Here is a 14,185-nt window from a genome sequence, read left to right on the forward strand (position 1 = left end):
TGACCAGAGGATGGAGATGGTAAGGGCAGTGCAGTGTGATGTGGGGAGTTCTGGCTCTGGAGCCAGTTGAATGGAGTTTGAATCCCAGCTCTGGCACCTGTTAGTGGGACAGCCTCAGACAAGTCACTTAACACTTCTATATCTTGGTTTCTATTTTGTAAAATGAAGAGAATGGCATCTAGAATGGGTGAGTTACTTTTAGGGTTAAAGATTATACAGTATATACAGTATGTGAACTATATAAATTTATTTATTTGTTTTCTTGCTTGTCTTCCCTAGGAGCTAATTCAATATGTGTGCTAATTCAGTGTTTACAGCAACTTTATACAACATAACTACCACAAATATCAAGAATATACTATATCTAGACATTGATGATGAGACTGAGGTATCACAGTGACTTAAGTTTGCACTCCAAAAGGACAGAGAGATAATTCTTACCCCAGGCTTTATGTGCATTTATTTTTACATATATTTCAATACTATTACATTGTTCGCCAATTTAGCTGTACAAATTTATGTGCTATCTTGTTTTTTATAATCAAATTCTCTATTTGCTATACAAGAGTATTATCAAATCATTCAAGCCATGTGGGACAGCTGGCTTGTGTAAACTACTCATTGACTGATGTATTTCTCTTGATTATATTACTACATAATACTTATAATAGGTTCAGATCCTTTGCAAAGGTAAAAGACAATTATCAAGAAGTGTCTTACAGAAGTTTCTGGCCACATGACAGATTTTCCACTTGGCTAATTGTTGCACTTGACTTAGATATAAGCAAAAGTACAGGAATTGTTGAATTAAATCAGGGATTTGTCCACTCTGATTAAACAGAAAAACAAAAGTTTTAAATTAAAAACAAATTATGTATTGCTGACATATAAAGATCTCTTATAATTCACAATAATATTATTAAACTAAATATACTTTAAATAGATAAAAGATTAGAATAGGCCATTTAAAATGTATAAAATGAGGGCATCTGGGCGGCCCAGTGGTTGAGTGTCTGCCTTCAACTCAGGTTGTGATTCTGAGATCCTGGGATTGAGTCCCGCATCAGGCTCCCCACAGAGAGTCTGCCTCTCCCTTTGCCTATGTGTCTGCCTCTCTCTTTGTGTCTCTCATGAATAAATAAATAAAAATCTTTAAAAATAAATTAAAATAAAATGTATAAAATGACCAATAAGCACATGAAGAGATGGTCATATCATTAGACATCAGAGAAATGCAGAACAAATAACCATAAGATAACACATTACAAACTTACTAGAATGACTGAATATATAAAAATTAACAATATAAAGTGTCAATGAGGACATGGAAAAACTGGAACTGTCATACATTGCTAATGGGAATGTAAGTGGCACAACCACTTTGGAAAAGTGTGACAGTTTCTAATAAAAAATTTAAATTTATCATATACCCAGTAATTCAACTCATGGGTAATTACCTAAGAAAAATGAAAACATATGTCCACGCAAAGACTTAAGTACAAATGTTCAGAGTAGCTTTATTCATAATACTCAGAAACAGGAAAACAACCTGTGTAAATAATTGAATGAATAAACACACTGTAGTATATCCATACAAAGGAATACTAATCAATAATAAATAGGAATGAACTACTGAAACACACAACATAGATGAATCTTAAAACTATGATAAGCACTCATAAAGAGTACTTAGTGTATAATTGTATTTATGAAATTCTAGAAAGGACAAATCAAATCTATGACAATAGAAAGCAAATCAGTGTTTCCCAGAGGCTGAGGGGGAGGGGCAAGGAATGTAAAACAGTATCATGAGGGAAATTTGGGGCTTATGGAAATGTCCTCGAACTTGATTGTGGCAGTGGTTCGATGGCCACAGACATATATAAAAACTCACTGAAGATATATTTTACTTTATGCAAATTATACCCCAATAAAATTAATTAAAAATTCTATATTACTGCAAATTCTCACTGTGAGAGAATTAAGAGAAAAGAAAGAGCTAGAGGACAGAGAGAAGAGAAAAATGGAATAATCTGTGGAGGAAGAAAGTAGATAGAGAGAGAAGATTAGGATGAGGTTTACAAAGTTTTCATAATTTTCAAGGGCCTTTAGCAGGAGAATTAAACATAAAAGTAACATGTTGTAATAAGCAATGACTCTCATCTGCCTTTAAATACTATGCCTTTGGGTTAAACTAATAAATTTTGTACAGTTTTTTTTTCATAGAAATAGTCTAATGCCAATATTCATTAACTGAATCAATAAATATATGCTTGTATGCACCATATTGCAAGCATTAAACTAGATTCTAAGGATTTGATGATGATTAAAACATTGATTCTTCACTGAAAGTGTGCTCAACTGAGATAGAGGAAGTTACACACAGAGATAATTACAATAAATATGATAACCATGGAGATATGGCCTTAATCATTTATGTACACCAAAATCACCTGGGCATAAGATTCTATGGAAGAACCCAGGATTACCCAAACCAGCCTAGGACTGATTTGGAATGTGTTGCTTGAGCTGGTTAAAGAAGGATGAATAGGAGTTACCAGACAGAAAAGGGCAGGTGGAGTGTTAGGTTCTAAAAAAGGTGAGAACTATATAAGTAGTTTAGTTAAAGTAACTTAAAAGACAGAGGTGGAGACTTCAAAATCAGATAATAGAGTTTTTTAAAATATTTTATTTATTTATTTATTTATTTATTTATTTATTTATTTATTTATTGAGAGAGCATGAGGGGGTGGAGGTGGAGGGAGGGGCAAAGAGAGGAGGAACAGCAGAGGGAGAGGGTGGGAGAGGGTCAAGCAGACTCCCTGCTGAGTGCAAGCCCAGCCACAGGGCTCAATCTCAGGACTCTGAGATCATGACCTGAGCTGAAGGCAGATACTTAACTGACTGAGCCACTCAGGCACCCCAGATAATGGAGAGTTTTAAATTAATTCATTAGGGTGATATTCTGAGACAATATTCAGAGAGACTAGCTGGCTATCACAGGGCCAGTTGCCCAGTTTGTCTATCACTAGTGATTTCTCTGGTCTTACCCCTTGTCTGTAAACCAAGATGAAGTCATGTGGTAGGTATCCATAGAAACATCCTCAGACTCATAACAGCTCAGTTCACAGACTTACACTGGACTACTTCACTAGACCTGGCCTCCTGTTCCATTTCTGACCTAGATTCTCATCATTTTGCTCAAAATTCTGTTCTGGACCACAGTATTGTCCTCTAGTTTAATCATAAATATAGGTAGTTTAGTCATCTCTCTTGAACAAAGTTTATCCCCAACCTTTGTCCTCTCTTACTCTTGGTAGTTTCTGAGGTCAGTATGATGACCCTACAGATCTGTATCACCGACCCTTGAGGGAGGTTTGGACATCAAGGGGACTATAACTAGAAAATCATTTAAATTTGAACATGTAAAGCACTGGAGACACACAAAGCCTTTATTTTTGCTGGTCACTGTGTTCTATCTAGTAAGCTATTGAGTCTCTTAAGTATTTAAGAGGAATTCTGCACATATCTCACTTGGAAGGCATTTATTTTGGCTAAATTCAATCGTAAATAATTTAAAACACAGACTGAATGTTATGATTCTTTGAACTGCCTAGAAAAAAGTATCAATCTGAATGAGAGATGTGGCAAAAATACACATGAGATAGATGCTTTGCAGGTTCTTCTTAGTCAATGTAGTGTTGACTTATAGTTTGTTTGAAGGACTGATGGAAGGTATCTTTTTCTTTCTTTCAATCTTTTTAGTGTGTGCTCCAAAAAAGGACTATTTTTAAACTGGTAAATGACAGAAAATATGTTCTACTAACTAATGGCTAACACCTAAAACAATTTTATGAGGTATGTAATTTATGTGTCCTTAAACTTGACTTTAAAGTATCTTCCTAGAAGATTATCTATTCAGTTTACTAAACACCTAGTTATACCAAACACTGATTTGTAACTTCAGAGTATATTACTATCAGCTCAGGTCTTTTTCCTCCTGGCCTTGATTTTTTTATAAAGCCTTCTCTAACCTTCACCTCTACCAAAAGTTCTTCTTTTCATCATCTGAAATGCTTCAAACCCTTTATAGGTACTTTTCCTTTCATATTATATGCCTTCTAATCTAGAATCCTAAATAGAATACAGTGAAACAGGGAAAGAAGCATGAAAAAAATCAGAACCCAGGTCAAAGCAACTTGGATGGAACACAGCATCTGAATTATCTAAACACCAGAATAGAAGGTCTTGAATCCCATATAAGAAAAGGGATTGCTTTGTGAAAAAAAAAAAAGAAAGAAAGAAAGAAAGAAAGAAAAGGGATTGCTCCCATTCACCTCTGAAAATGTTTGGTCATTTTAAACAGCTTGCTTTTTAAAACGGCATGGTTGACAAGCATTTATTGAAATCTACAAGGTGCCTGGGCTGCCATACAAACCATAAAATGCAAAATTTTCCCATTTTGCTGATCTACTTCAAAAGTGGGAGAAGAACTTAGAAATTTCATTCAAGAATGCATTTAGGAGATGTAATACAAATACATTTAGGAGATGTAATACAAATGCTTGGCTGGGTATTAAAAACATTAAAAAGTATCAGCATTGTCAAAGCCTAAACTTTGACAAGCTTAGTAGCTCTTGTTATCATTCTGAATTTAATTTTAGGAAGTTCATGGCCAACAAAAAATCAGAAAACAATATGAATTTTCAAGGAGACCCTAATAAAAAGGGTTTAGTTTGGCTAGCCTCAAGCATAGTAGGGGAAAACTGAGTCAAAATCTATCTTGTTGTAGAATTGTAAACCCCGAAGTAGACCAGTGTTCCAAGAGAAAGAGCAACTTGCATTTAAAGTAGTTAAAAGAAAAAAAAATAAGTAGTTAAAAGAAGGAAATACAGTCCTGCATCATTTTAGCTTGATGCTTCTTCATCACCCAACTGTGTATATCACTGCAACCACATTATCCCATGAACCTAACAGCTCTATTTTTCAGGGAGATTGTCTTTTAGTCTCATAAAATTTGGTTTCTATCCATTTGATTGTTGTTTTGGAACTGATATTCTAGAGTCCCAACTAGTGGTGTAATAGAAAATGATGAGCACATTTGAAAAGATTTAGCAAGAAGTATGAAAAAGCTCAACCATTAGGACCAAAAGTTTCATGAGACAAGACTTTCAAGCCAGATTCCTGGCACTGTACTTTCTGTTTACAACTATTGGAAAATCTCCATTCTTGTGGTAACAGTACTTGAGATCCAATAGTAACTAAAAACCAGAAACTGTGACATCATCTGAGATCATTTGGCATTTAGGGGGAAAGCTACTGTTTCTCTTTATTCAATTGAATTTTTGGATTCAAATTAAAAATGATAATCAGAAAATATATTTGACCCATTTAAATTATTTTACAGCTATTTAATATGATTCTAATACATGCAAAAATTACAGTCTCATAGAGAATAACACACAAACATCAATATTCAAAATACCACCCAATGTATGTGAAACATAAATGACAAAATTCATTATAATTACAAATGCATTTAAAACAGGTATACTTGGGATGCCTGGGTGGCTCAGTGGTTGAGCATCTGCTTTTGGCTAAGGGTGTGATCCCAGAGTCTGGGGATCGAGTCCCACATTGGACTCCCTGCATGAGCCTGCTTCTCCCTCTGCCTGTGTCTCTGCCTCTCTCTGTGTGTCTCTCATGAATAAATGAATATTTTTTATAAATAAATAAATAAATAAATATAATTGGTAAGCAGAGGACAAGGGTCACTCCTAGGTAAAGTAGATCCTATAGTGCTTAATAAGTGTTGAAAGATGATGCAGATATTTTATACTTAAGACTTTTAGTTTGGTGAGGATAAGGGGGAAAATGAGGGGTTAAAGAAAACAGTATAAATAAAACTATATGAGCCAAAAACCCAGTGCAAATATATGGAATTATGAATAGAACAGATAAGCCATTATACTAGTTTTGTGTTATATATTTCTGAAAATTAAAAGAAGTTGGAGATCAGAGAGTTGAAAGCCAAATTAGTGAGTCTGAACTTTAGTCAGTCATTTATGGAGGCATTACAGTATAGGAATTAAGAGCCTAGTTGCTGCCCCCATCCCCCCCCAACACACAGGGTACCTCCAGAGTTTAACTCCTGCCTTTGTATCTTACAAGCTATCTAATCTTTAAATAAGTTGCTGAACTCTATAAGGCTCAGTGTACTTCACAATTCTCACAGTGTACTCACAAAGATTCTTGTGAAGATTAATTAATGTCTATCCACATAAACTGCTTAGAACTGTACCTGACATATAGTAAGCCCTCCATAATTGCTAGCTATTAGAATTGAGCTAAAAGTAATAGAACTGTAGTGAAGTAACATAAACCAAAGATTTGGGTTTCAAAATGCACTGGAGAAGGCTAACTATAAAAAATGAAACCAATAAAGAGAATGCCACCAATTCTTAAAGATATGTGACAAAGAGCTAAATTAAAGTGGTAGCAGTGGGGGATCCCTGGGTGGCGCAGTGGTTTGGCGCCTGCCTTTGGCCCAGGGCGCGATCCTGGAGACCCGGGATCGAATCCCACGTCGGGCTCCCGGTGCATGGAGCCTGCTTCTCCCTCTGCCTGTGTCTCTGCCTCTCTCTCTCTCTCTCTCTCTGTGACTATCATAAATAAATAAAAATTTAAAAAAATAAAGTGGTAGCAGTGGGAAAGTAGAGGAAGGAAAAGATGTCAGAAATATTCCAAAGGTAAATTTGTTAGGACTTAAGGATTGATTTTCTTTGGGAGATAATAAAAAAGAATGAGTCGTGGATGGCTCTAGGATTTCATCACTGAAGAAAGAGAACCTACCTTTTAAAAATCAGGAAATGAGTTAGGAGAGTGAAAGATAATTCATTCAAAAGATCTTAAATTCAGTCACAGGCATGATGCATTTGAGATGCTTATATGACATCCAGGTGGAAATGTCCACCAGACCCCTGACAATGTAGAATTGAGCATATGAAAGAGAGAGCAAGAGAGATGTGACAACCATCAGCTTAAAGGTGCAAGATAGGATGAGAATGAGAGGGTGTTGGATAGTTGGACTGGTATGTGACTTTGGAGAATGCTAATCTTTGAACAGGGAGGAAAAAAAGTAACTAACACATTCAGAGAACGAACAGCCTGGGATAAGAAGGGAACACTCTTCCAAAGGCCAAAGAATAAAAACTTCAAAGGAAGTAAAAGAAGATTATTATTAATAAAAATTATTGTATTTATTCCCTAAAAGCTCACTGGTGGTCTTTGGCAACAGATTCAAAAAATGAGAACAGGTTGGGATGTCTGGATCACTTAATGGTTGAGTGTCTGCCTTTGGCTCAGGTCATAATTGATCCTGAGGTCCTGGGATCGAGTCCTGCATTGGGTGAGGAGCCTGCCCCTCCCTCTGCCTATGTCTCTGCATCTCTTTCTTGTGTCTCTCATGAATAAATAAATAAAATCTTTTTTAAAAAATGGAGAACAAGGAAGGCAGACTGCAAGGACTAAAGGAGTAAGTAAGTCATCCAGCATAAGGCCTTGAGTACAGACCATACTGTTAAGACATTAATTGGTTTACCATAAAAGAAACTCGACAGTAGGCTCAAATAAACAGATGAATAGCTTTGACATGGATTTTGTTGTTTGATCATTCTAAGGCAAAGATATAAGGGTGATATGCTCAGGCACCTCCCAGTGAGAACAGCATATTGGCCAATCGGAATAGATTTTGGCTGGCAGGTTACAGCAGTGCAGAAAGGTGAATGAGCCTTGTTTTTAAGAACAGGGAGAAACTGAGAATGTTTATAGGAAAAAAGAGTTTAAAAAAAGCCAGTAAAGAGGCAGAGAGACACTAACATGATAAAGGAGATCACTGTCTGAAAAAAAATTTTTGAAAGAGGTTAAAAAATAATGGTACAGAGAGTTCAAGTGACAATTTAGTCATGGAAAGAGAAGAGATATATTTTTCCACTGTGATATAAAGGGGGGAAAAAGAGGTGAAGATACAGAGGAAAAAGAGGTTATGGGGAAAGAGTGACAGCAGAGCCATCTGAGGACAAGGGCAGAAGAGTTGCTGGAGCTCATGTTGGATGACATGTATAGGAGGTGCAGGGGTCATCTTTTTGAATGAGAGAGATGTCATAGGATTGGAAGTTGAAAAGTGTGGAAAATCTAAAACAGCTGCCATGAGGAATGCAATAAGAATTTAACAAGCAAAGAAAAAGGAAAGTTGCATTCTTTATTGACAAGTAGCATTAAGAGCCCAAATGAAGTTAGATAGCATAAATTTGCAGTGAGTAAGTCTGCACAATTTCATGACTTTCTGTAACACCAAGCAGTTTACATCATCTTATTGCCTCATCAATTGTTCCTCAATAAATACATTCCTTTTCAATTTCTTCCGAAATACTTTTAAATGAGTCCAGAAGTGAGTTAAAAATCCAATAATACATGATGAAAATTTATATAGCATAATACAAGAAAGATAAACATATTTAACCCAATAAAGCATGTTCAATTTTGCCTCTAACTACAATTTTTATCCTCATACTACTAGTGAATGATTAAATATTCTCATCTATTCCAGTAATATTACACAAAATATGCTCATATAATCATCGCAATAAATTAAAAAATACAGTCCATTTTTAAAAATATAAGTGATATTCATATTTTATTCCAGGTGTTAGAAAAAACTACATCTTGTAAATGAAATCAGACACATTATGTTTTTGTACATCCTATGAGCTAAGAATGATTTCTACATTTTTAAATGGTTGAAAAATCATAAGAGTTCATGACATGTGAAAAATTACATGAAATTTAAATTTCAGTGTTCATAAATAATTTTATTGGGACACACCCATGCTTATATTTTCAGATATTGTCAGTGGCTGCTTCTGCACAGCAAGGGCAACATTAAATAGTTGCAACAAAGACCATATGGTCCAGAGCCTAAAACATTTATTATCTGTCCCTTTGCAGAAAAAGTCTGCAGATTCCTGTCCTATTTATCCACTCAACCAACATTTACTGAACACCTACTATACATTAGGTACAATGTTAAGCATTTAGAAAATGTAAAGATGAAAAAGGGACACAGTTCCTAACCCTGAGGAGATTACAATCTCTCAATGGTAGTAAATTAGTACCATTTTATTGGTATTTTGAAAATTATAAAATCTGTTATATGGCAATGGACTCTCACAGCCCTGCATCCACCTTACATACTTTCCAGAAGAGAAAGCTAAAATGTCACATGTGTAAGGGGGCCTATTCATGGATCACAAAACAGACACAACAAAGTAGAAGCTAGAATCTGTCTTCTCATGCTGGCCCTTGTACCACCTTACATCCTTCATGTCAATAAACTGAGGATAATTTATTGAATCATAAAGTATATGTGAGAATTAGTAAGATAATGTGAATAAATTTTCTAAAAAGTACACTTTTAAAGCTATCAAAACTATGCAGATACCAGAAAGTATTACCATTGCAAAGTAATTGGGAAGAAGGGCATATGCACAATTAATACAAATAGAATATGTGAAGTATCACCAAAGGGTACAAATTAATTGCTGCTACAGTAATCCATTTCAGAAAAGATCACAATTCAGTGAGGGTGTCAAGAAAGATTTCATGACAATGACAACATTTGTGCTCAGCCCAGAGGGATAAGTAAGCAACCCTTTAATAACGGGTAAAGAAAATAATATTTTGTTTATTTTTTTTTAATTTTTTTTAATTTATTTATGATAGTCATACAGAGAGAGAAAGAGAGAGAGGCAGAGACACAGGCAGAGGGAGAAGCAGGCTCCATGCACCGGGAGCCTGACGTGGGATTCGATCCCGGGTCTCCAGGATCGCGCCCTGGGCCAAAGGCAGGCGCCAAACCGCTGCGCCACCCAGGGATCCCTGTTTATTATTTTAATTAGTAAAATACTGAAGTTATCCATTCCTCAAAATAATTCTGCCATACCCCATTGTTTCATTGCAGTTTATCTACAAAATTATATCAAAATTAAAAGATGTGAACCTGTGTGCCACCTCTGTTAGTACCAAGAGGCCAGATGGGACAAGCTGCCACTCTACCCCTGCCACAAGGTAGGTACTAACCACTTGTTTCTTGCACCTTTTCCTGTAAGGCAGAACCAGCCTGGAGATCGTTCTCCATACAGCTAGTCAGGCAGTACCACATAAGGTAAAACCGGTCTGACAGCTCTAGACACTTAAGAAATTAAGTGGTTACCACCATATTGTACTTCAGAAGAACCTATGAAAAAAATGCATATTATTGCACTGGGAATATATCAATTTGCTTTACTCTGGTCTATTAATGGGAGACAAAACTATTTCCAACTGAATATGTGTACTCTTGACTACAAATGAAATCTACACTTACTCAGAGTTGAAATACCCTTAGGCAGATTCTGACAGCAACTTCATGTACATTCAGCCTTGGAATGTATTACATGATTATAATAACCCTGATTCTGAAGGTAAATTTAAGCAACTGTTTTTCATTATTCTCTGAGACTGTCCTTGGACTCATTATTTTTGCCATATCTTCATCAATCAGCTGTGTTACTAGTGGTAATCAGGATATTTTGACTCATTTAAACTTGTTCAACTTCCTATTGAAGTAGTATATTTCCTACTTCCCTAACTCACTCCGATTAAGCACAGGAGAGTGAGTTCAGATTGAGAAATTATTCATAAGACTTAACCAAATAAAAAGAATGATGTATGATATAAAATCTTAATATGTGCAAATATCCCATAAATTATTTTACTTTAACCAATTTAAAAAATAACTTCTACTATTCCAATTCATTATGACAGATTAACACCTCTTCAGCAACATCAAATATTTAATAGAATAATTGAGAATAAAGACTCAAATTCAATACAATATCCCTGTGTTATCAATGTATAATCTCATTCAAGATCACTGATACTCAATGTTGGAGTAGTTACTTGATTGCTGAAGAAAATTTCAAACTGCTCCATCCAGATCTTGACTTCAACACAGCTCATGTGCACTAATTTTTTAAAAATAAATTAGTGATAGTATGATTGTCACTGTATAAAATCCATACCACTGTAAAAAGCCATAGCTAATAAAGAGAATGCTGCTGTCAAAATCCAAAAGAAATACAATAGATTAGCTATATTACCAACAAATATTAAAATTATTTTGGTAAGTTATCATCATAATTATCCTAATATCTGGAATATTCACCACATATCTATTCAAATTTATTTAATAAACGAGTAAGTCAACAGCAATATTTTATTCCTTTCAGTTTACTCTCATGAGCTGTGCTCTTCTATTGTCAAAGTAATACATGAGACCGCTGCTGGATTGCCTCTTCATGTTACTCAACTTTTTTTATGGTTTGTATCTTCATATACTAGTAACTTTCCACCCAAACTAGATGAGAGTTCTTCTTTATTATTTTAGAAATAGTTTCATTATGAAATGTTACAAGCATAAGGACAATTATAGGGAGTCATAAAATGTACACCAAACTCCATGAAGTCTATTTTTTTTGCCATATTGGACTTAGATTATTAAGCATTTAAATATTACTAATAGGGACATCTGGGTGGCTCAGCAGTTGAGCATCTGCCTTCGACTCATGGCATGATCCTGGAGTGCTGGGATCGAGTTCCACACCAGGCTCCCTGCATGGAGCTTGCTTCTCTCTCTGCCTATGTTTCTGTGTCTTTCATGAATAAATAAATAAAATCTTTATAAATAAATAAATAAATAAATAAATAAATAAATAAAACCAATAAAGTCATAGTCCTCTGCAATCTTGTTCTCTCTCCCTCCCAAGAGATAACGTTTATTCAAATCTGGGTTTGTCTTTTTCAAAGTTTTCAAGACTATATTTATATGACTGTAGTAGATGTATCCCTAGATATCATACATTCATTTTGAAATGAATAGACTCCTGCAGGAGTCTCTATGCCCTGCATTTCTTCCTCACCCCTAATAAACCAGAGTTAGCTTCAAAAGGAAAGAGTAAATTAGAAGCTTCAGAGGAGTTTGTGGCAATGATGGTAGAAAGAACCTTTGTTCTTTTCATGGCAGGTGTCTGGAGAAGCAAGCCAATTTCTAAAATACCTCCTTAATGGAGAGGAAAGAAGCTGGCTGGCAGCATGTGGATGAAGGCAAATACTGCCTGTTGCCACCCAACCAAGTCTCCTGCAGTTCTGAAGTTACATAGTTTTGTATTTCCCTTCATCCCTGAGACTAAGCCCTTCAGGCCCTTTAAAGGACCTTCTGGTAAGATAAGAGTACCAAGTGCATGAGTGTGCTCATCATGCCTCATCATAAGGAGGATGAACATGCTAAGGTGGCAGACAGAGAAAGTTTTATCTCAACAGATGAGATACTGGATAGATGCCAACAGCCAAGGTCAGCCATGCTCCCCAATGCCATCATGTAAAAGTACACTTATTTGCTTTGAATGAAAAAATTCTAAGTTTACCCAGAATTCACTATGTGTTCTATCACAGGGATTGAAACAGAGTTTTTTAAAAAGTTAAAAATATTATTTTTTTCACACCTGGGTAAATGATAATATTATAACCACTATGTGCACATTTACAATACTCAGCATCTCAGTTTTAAAATATCTCCCCTCAAATCACTTAGTTAACAAGGTTAAGTTTAAATGTTCTTAGTTGGAAATAATTAACCTACTGACAGCACTTTTTATTTTGTAATCCCTACACCCAGTATGGGGCTTGAACCCACAACCTGAACATTAAGAGTCACACACTCTTCTGACTGAGCAAGCCAGACACCCCAACCTATTGACAAAAGTAAAAAGAACTGCTTCTAAAGGTGGTTAATGGGACATTAAACTTACAGAGCACAGATTACTGAATTATCCTTATACCTTAAGAATTTGCCTTGAATAAGAAAAATGTAAGTAACATATTCATTGGTTTCAAAATCACAAGTCAATTAAAAACTATAAATAAGACTGATCCTCATTAAGAAAGTACATTTCTGGCATTCATAGCCTATATATAAGAAACCTTTGAACCTAAAATCAGAACTATGGATTCAATTCTTGTATGTGCAGTTACTGCTGTGTGAATTTGGATTAGTCACTTAGACTCTGCATTTCAGTTTCTATAAAATAGAAACTATGCCACAGGATTCTTGTTAGAATGGTTTTTATGTGACTCATTCTTAGGAGTCATTCTCATGCCTATTATATATTAAGCACTGACTATATATATTAAAAATAGAAAATTAAGCCATTGATCCCTGTCCTCAATAAATTCAGAGTATGGTAGAGGAAACAGACAGCTAAGACTTATAATGTCAGTTAGTACTTCCTATATGTGAGGTTATGAGAGAAAATAAAAGAAAAAGAAGCACTGAAGAGAAAGCTTAGAGCAGTGGATTAAGAATGGGTAAGATTCAGAAAGGTGACGTCTAAGAAGATTCCTAAAAGATGGGATTCATACCACACCACTTCATCACCTCTAAAAATCAATTAAAATTCTTAAAGAAAAAAATGGAAAAGACTAATGATCAAAATTGATAAATAAGTGAAAGACTATACCTATACTATATCTATATAAAATAAATTCAATTTAAAATCTCATTCAAGGGGCATCTAGCTGGCTCAGTCAGTGAAGTGTATGACTCTTGATCTCAGGGTCATGAGTTCAAGCCCCACATGGGGGTGCAGAAATTACTTAAATAAGTAAAACTTACAAAAAAAAAATAAAGTCCATTCAAAAATCACAGTTTATGGTGGAGTTGAAATTAGCCAACAAAATTCAATTAGACCACTAAAATGCAAACTAATGTTGCACCTCCTAGATTCCTAGCAGTGTTTAAAGAAAAGCAGGTGTTGGGCAGCCCCGGTGGCTCAGTGGTTTGGCGCTGCCTTCAGCCCAGGGTGGGATCCTGGAGACCCGGGATTGAGTCCCATGTCGGGCTCCCTGCATGGAGCCTGCTTCTCCCTCTGCCTGTGTCTCTGCCTCTCTCTATCTCATGAATGAATAAATAAAATCTTTAAAGAAAAAAAAAGAAAAGCAGGTGTTAATTTTAAAAATTATAATTCATATTTTTACCCTCAAGGAATTATACCATTCTAGTCAATAAGATTTATATACATGAAATAATTCA

The 14,185-nt window shown here is 35.3% G+C and overlaps 1 protein-coding gene across 1 annotated transcript in view; it reads right to left on the bottom strand.

The window, feature by feature from the left end:
- The window catches only part of LOC140616562 (uncharacterized), a 417,503-nt gene that overhangs the window by 296,578 nt on the left and 106,740 nt on the right, over positions 1-14,185 (bottom strand). The window contains exon 3 of the mRNA XM_072797182.1: positions 721-829. The gene's annotated coding sequence lies outside the window, so the exon portion shown is untranslated. The remainder of the gene's footprint in view (positions 1-720; positions 830-14,185) is intronic.

Source organism: Canis lupus, chromosome 24 (genome assembly GCF_048164855.1).
Source record: "Canis lupus baileyi chromosome 24, mCanLup2.hap1, whole genome shotgun sequence".
Lineage (NCBI taxonomy): Eukaryota > Metazoa > Chordata > Mammalia > Carnivora > Canidae > Canis > Canis lupus.